The sequence below is a fragment of the Cornus florida genome, unplaced genomic scaffold (assembly GCF_030987335.1).
Source record: "Cornus florida cultivar Cherokee Brave unplaced genomic scaffold, ASM3098733v1 CherokeeBrave_3.0.0_Hap2_Chr09, whole genome shotgun sequence".
Taxonomy (NCBI): Eukaryota; Viridiplantae; Streptophyta; class Magnoliopsida; order Cornales; family Cornaceae; genus Cornus; species Cornus florida.
Window position 1 is genome coordinate 70,258,033 of NW_026775579.1, and position 7,050 is coordinate 70,265,082.

A 7,050-nucleotide genomic window follows, 5' to 3' on the forward strand; every position below is an offset into this window, starting at 1 on the left:
GCCCTATAAAAACTTGACACCTGTCTCTTCTTCAATATTGGATCAAATTGGTTACCGGGTAGAAATCCATCAGACAAACCCATTTTCTCTCTCCTTCAGTTCTTCCTCTCTCTTCTTCGCTACTTACTTCTAAGGCCAAAAAGAGAAACATTGAAACCAAACACAACATCATGTCACTGCCGTCAAAGTATTTCCTTCATCGCGCATCGCTACCGGAAAATCGCAGTCATCCATGCTCGCTGTTGTTCAGCGTCCAACACCAAACATTAAATTGCAGGTGCCAAAAGCTCCAACTGCGGCAAAAGTACTAATATGTAAACAATAATTGCAGTGACCCCAACTTCAAACCTCACGATTCCATCAATCCAAACATACCCACAAATCCCACCAAAATTCTATAATGTCTGTAATTTAAAAGAAAAAGAAAAAGAGAAAAGAAAAAAAAAAAAAGGTGGGACCCACCAATGTTTAAGTGGTCATAAGACCACGTTTTTGAAAGCTCTGTAATCTCATTCTCTCATCTCCCGTCTCTGTCTGTATCTCTCTCGGCTTTTTGTTTTTTTTTTTTTAGTTTACAAATTCAAGTCTTGATTAATCCCTCATCTCTTATCGGATTAAGGTGTTGTTTGAGGCAAAACGAAGCCCACGACGAGCTCTACGCATCCATACCGTCAATTTCAGTTTTTGTGCACCCTTTGGATTTCGAAATTCAAGACCCATTTCAAGGGTTTTGTGCAATCTTGAGGTAGGGGCTTCCTAATTCACATTTTTCTTACACCCTTGTGAGTTTTCTACTTTATATGTGATATAGCATGCTTAATTGTGTTAGTTGTTGTTTTGAATGTCATGATTAGTACCTATGTGAATATGTGGAAGCTTGTTTTAATGTTGTTATATGAGAAACATGTTGTACCATGAGTTTATGCGTATTGTAATGTTCTTATGCTATAAATGATGTAGGAAAGCATGCTCTAGTGTGTTTTATGATAATCCCTCATTGATTTAACATTAAAGGCATGAGCTATACATGTGAATCATGGGGTTGCATGATGGAAAAATGTTTTGAAATAGAAACGGGGAATTTTGGGAATGTGTTTTTGATGAAATGGTTTTATGCAAACCCGGTCACTGCGAGGTTACCAACGAGCTGGAGGTTAATATAGCCTAGAGGGGACTAGGTAGTCGCCCTAGTGTGGTTGAGCTAGCTGGGCCCCATAATGACGCTGCGGGGTTACCAAGGGTCAGGGACACTAGCCAATCCTCCTCTCGTGTCGCTGTGGGGTCACCAAAGGGTGGGCTGTATTAACAGTTTGAAAGTGATGATCTTGAATTTGAAAATAGGGAGCGACATCGACATGCATTTGCATCTCCATTGCATCTTGTCATTTGTGTTGAGATTGGTAACCATGTTGTATCCTTCCCCTACGTTGTATGATCCCTATCCCCATTGGTCTATGCTTTGTTTGGATTCACGGGGTTTCAAGAGGTGCGTCTTAGGCGTTACCTACTGAGCATATTTGCTCACCCTACTATTTATATTATTTTTTTCAGGTCTTGGAAATGAACCGGTGGACGACAATCCACCTCAAGCTTGAAAGTTGTTAGAAGGTTGTTTGCTATTTTGTATTTTGACCATTCTATGTATAGTCATAGTTGTGGAAATGTAACTAAGTTAGTATTCATGGCCTTATAACTTAAGAACGAATTTATCTTTTGTTTGATGTAAATGAAACTAATGGACTTGTGGTATATATTTCCATGCAATTGTATCATGTAACGTTTTAAGACGTTTTAAGACAGGGACTTTAGATCTTAACCATGTATTTTGGGACTGTAATTATGATAAGTTAAATTAACTGGTGTGTGGATGTTCCACCATGAGAGAAACTATGTTGAGGTATAATGAACGGATGAATGGGATGCTGGATTATACTATGTATTTTGTGTATTGGGACAGGTTGTTGAAGGACCAGTTTTAAGGGAGGTTATGCCGAATTTTTTTTAAAATTTTTGGCATCAGTTAGGGTCGTGACAAATTCATTCTCGATTTTTATACAACAATTACAGAACCCATGAAAGTACAGATACGTATACATATACGTATACAATATATATATATATATCCCCCAACGCAGAGCTACAACTGGGTCTTTTTTTTTTTTTTTTTTTAGCAATTTATTTATTTTTTTTCTCTTCCACAAATGGAAGAACTAGAGGAATTTGTCATTACTTCTTTGCCAATTTGTAAATTGAGCCGAAATCCATGTGATATGCACTGTGCAGGTCTGTAATTACTCTTCTTCTTCATCATAATCATAATAAGGGCTTTGAACCCAAAAACATAGACCCAGGTTCCTAAAATGTTTCGTTGAAGCTAAATAGAGTCAAACCCAGTAAAACACCGGCGGAAGCAAGGTTGTCAGTGCACTGAATTTGCCGGCTACAACGAACGGCGAGCACGGTTGACAGCGATTTTCCGGTGGCCAAGCGCGATGAAGGAAATACTTTGACGGCGGTGACGCAATTTTGGGGTGGAGGGTGGAAAGGCAGCACCACTTGTGGCAGAGGAGAGGGATGGTACATGGAGAGGACTCTGCGTGTTGGTTAGTGAGGATAAGCCAAAGCTTTAGCAATACTTTTATTTTTAATATTATACAATATTTAAACAGGTGTCAAGTTTTTGTAGGGTCACATCATATGGAGGACAAAGCTTGTCCTGATAGGGCAGGATCCAAGCATTGCTCGTAAACATCTCCTGATACCTTAAGCTTTATGATATGTTTTGTTTTTATATACCTTGTGTACTTAAAAGAGAGGTTATAATTTCTAGTAATAGAGATGAGAGAGAGTGTGTCTAAAATGGTTAAAACCCAAAGCTCCAAAAATTGGGTGTTTCTGGTGTTTTCTGTGATTCTGAATGTGTTGTTCATCATAAATCTGTTTGTGGGTGGCAAGTGGAAGCAGCGGCTGAGTTGGAGCCAAGGAGCTGCAGCAGAAGCTGAGGCAGTGGCATCAGTGTCATGCTCAAGTCATGGAAGAGCCTACTTGAATGGTTTGGTTCTTGATGGAAAACCAGTTTGTGAGTGCAACACCTGCTATGGTGGTCCTGACTGTTCTCAATTCTCACATGGATGTCCTGCTGATGCAGATAGGTTTGCCCCCTCTCTCTCACACACACACACACACAGACAACCCAAGACTGGGGATTCCATTTAAGAACTTTCATTTCATTTGATCCCAAAAATACGGCAAAATTGCATTGCTGAAGTGAAACTCAAGTATTGGTAATTTGCATAAAGTTTAGAGGTTTTTTTTTTTTTTTTTTTTTTTTTTTTTCATTTGGTAGGTAAAGATTGTGAAAGTAGGTCCAATTTAGAGGTCAGCAAGCAAGATCTCAAGGGTATTACTAGATACTTCGAATTTAGTATATATAGTTCCGAAATGCCACTAATATTTGTACAGTTGTTTGATCAATTTTTTAAAACAAACACTAAACTCGGACTTTTTTGTTCTGACTCTCAATTGATGCAAAAACACCTGTATTTAAATGATATGTGTGATTTACGTGCAATTGTTATTGATAAGTATGCATAACAATAGATGTAAGCAAACAATTTGAACCATATTGAATGGATGCATAAGTTCACACAACTGCTAAACCTAATGCACTAACTAGATCTTGAATTGTTGATTGAGTATAGGTTTTCAATTGTTAATTATTTATGTGACATCCACTTCTATGTGCAGGACTAGCACGAACTTTCGAAATTATAATTAATTAGTCGGTCCAAAACATGGGAGATGGTGCGATTATTATTAATTAATCAGTTCAAAACACAAGATAGGATGAAATTATAATTAATTTGTCTAGTTCAACACACGAGAGAGGGAAAAATAAAAATAAAAATAAAAATTTGGGGTTCACTAAAAAATATTAGAACTTGAATTCTCCGAGGTGTCATTTGTAGACCTGGAAAATAGTAGGTGAAGGAAACGTAAAAGCATGTTGATCTCAAGACTACTTTCCAAAACATAATTATTAGTATGGAGATCATGAATATTAAACTTTTCAAGTTTGAACCCGGGCATCATGTTTCTACCAAATCACATTGTTCGACAAATTAAAAATAAATAAATAAATAAAAACAGTGATGTTTTGAACTGTCGAAGTTCAATGGTCATTTTTTGTATATATTTTTTCGACTATTAAAAATTGTCTTTGCCGAATTTTTAATGTTTTTCTGAATAACCTTGATCTCAAACAACCTAAAGTTAGACACTTGTTTTAATCTATTTCTACATGGTACAAGATGTCATTCCCTCTGCAAGTTTGAGTAAACAACTACTCCCTTTTGGCACTCAATTACTTTTCTCCCATTGGTATGCAACCATAATTGTATCGGGCATACAAGTGTTCTTGGAATTGGGATGAACAATTGGGACTAATCAAGAGATGAAAACAGTTTTTTCAAAGTCCGAGTAGTATGTTTAATTTAATTATCATCAGATCATCAGTAATGTCAACTTAATTAATTATCACAATTTGCTTCATTGTCACTACCAAGTGTTATTCATATATTGTTTATCAAATGCAGTGGTGATCCATTATTCTTAGAGCCTTTCTGGATGCAACATGCAGCTAGTAGTGCACTCGTAGTTGCAGGGTGGCATCGAATGAGCTATAGATTTAGTGACAAATCTTTAATCTCACAAGAGCTCGAGAAGCATTTACGCAAAGTACACGCCATAGCCAAAAATGCAGTTACTGCTGGAAGATACATTGTTTTTGGTGCTGGCTTAACCCATTTCCTTAATGCTGCAGTTCATGCCCTTTCCCTGGAAAATTCATCGTCACCTGCAAGAGTTGTTGCATCAATCCCGTATTATCCAGCTAGTCCTAGTATCTAATTTTTGTTTTTTTTCTTCAAATTTATAATCAGATATATATGTACAAGTTTGAAACTAAATTTTTCACAGGTTTACAAAATGCAAACAGACTTCTTCAGATCAGTCGATTTTGAGTTTTTTGGAGATACATCATTGTGGAAGAACACTTCATATAACCCCACAAATGTAATTGAATTCATAACTTCACTGAACAATCCTGATGGTCATTTGAAGAAGGCGGTTCTTCAAGGCCCTTCTGCTAAGGCAATTCATGATCATGCTTATTACTGGCCACATTTTACACCAATCCCGGCTCCGGCAGATTAAGATTTGATGATTTTTACAATTTCTAAGCTTACCGGTCATGCTGGCAGTAGATTCGGGTAAGAAATTTTTCATTACATGCTTATGCAATATTTGATTATCAAAACACACAGTTGGTGCTATGTTTAGTTATTGATGTTCTTCAATGTGTTCAAATTTTAAAATAATAATAATAATAATAATAATTCTAGTATATTTTTCAAGTCATCACATTGTTGTTCCTTCTCCAAGTGGGCATTGGTAAAGGATGAGGTTGTATACCAAAGAATGGTAACTTATATAATGATTTCAGAATTGGGCATCTCACGCGATACTCAGTTAAGAGCTCTGAAACTTCTGAAAGTAATTTTAGGAGGAGATGGACAGGAAATATTTGATTTTGCATACGAAACAATGTAGGACCGTTGGGAAAGATTGAGCTAGACCTTATCAATGTCGAAACGTTTTTCCATCCAGGATCTTGAACCTCAATACTGCAAATTTTTCCAAAAAGTCCGAAAACCTTCTCCAAGTGATTCTCATTTTATTGCTCATTCACTTCTAACTATAGTGACAAAGAAGCTATTAAAAAGTAAGATACTATTAATAGGCCAACATTTCAATGCTAACATTATTCATTTTCGTTGCAGCCTATGTATGGTTGAAATGTGAGCGTGAAGAAGATAAAGATTGCACTGCAGTTCTCCGAGCAGCTAACATAATTAGCCGCGAATGTAGCATGTTTACTGCAGAAAATCGGTATGCACGACTCAGCCTCCTCAAGAGCAACGACGAATTCGACTTACTGCTGCATTGGATAAACAAATTAGTCTCTGAAGAAGATGATGGAATTGAAACTATGTGAAGGTTGTTATAATCAATCATCTATTGATTATAACTAAGATTGGCCGGTATATATGACTATGTAGTCATATTTTAGCCAATGATTATCGACATCATAAGAAGAGTTCATGTTACATTTTAACTCTCAAAAACCATATCTAATTATCCTCACCTGTAAATTTTTTATACAAGCATAATGTTGCAAGTTTCTCCAAAAATCTGTTCACTTTTTTATTTTTATTTATTTATTTTGAATTTGTGAGTTAGCATTTAACTGAGTTTGACAACATGTGATGCACATTTTCTTCTGATAATTGAAGCCTCTTCACGAATTCTAACGCTGCAAATGAAACGAATTGTTTATGTTTGTTTTTAATTTTTAATTCAGACTCGTTCATTAAGTAAACGAACCAAATTTAAGCTCATTTTTTAACCTTCTTTGGTAAATAAGCCAATTCCAATGTTAGGGTTGACTTGTATAAGCTTATGTCTGCGTTCATGAGCATAAGCTCAGAAACACATCCGTAAACATAAGCTTGTGTAGGCTCGTATAAATTTATGAATTAGTCAAAGTCAATCTTCCCAACATCGATATGCTGATACTGATCCTCATGTTGCCGAAATTTCTGCAACATGGAAACATGGAACATGTTGTGGACGCGATCCAAATTATCCGGAAGTGCTAACCGATAAGCGACAGCTCCAACTCGATCCGTAATTATGAACGGAACCGACAAACCGCGGTGACAACTTCTATTTCTTTCCAAAGCGCATTACTCCCTTCATAGGTGACACTTTGAGTAGAACCTGATCCCCAACCTGAAACTCCAAAGCACGTGTACGACGATCCGTATAACTTTTCTGCCTACTCTGGGCAGTCTTATGCGATCCCTAATAAGAGCTATCTTCTCAGAAATATCTTTGATAAACTCAGGACCCAAGAATCTGCTCTCACTAACCTCCATCCAACAAACAGGTGATCGACACAGTCGGCCGTATAAAACCTCAAATGGTGCC

At 36.8% G+C, this 7,050-nt stretch overlaps 1 pseudogene; it reads left to right on the forward strand.

The window, feature by feature from the left end:
- The first annotated feature begins 2,828 nt into the window (after window positions 1-2,828).
- Window positions 2,829-6,294, forward strand: LOC132273337 (tryptophan aminotransferase-related protein 3-like; annotated as a pseudogene).
- The last annotated feature ends 756 nt before the right edge of the window (window positions 6,295-7,050 follow it).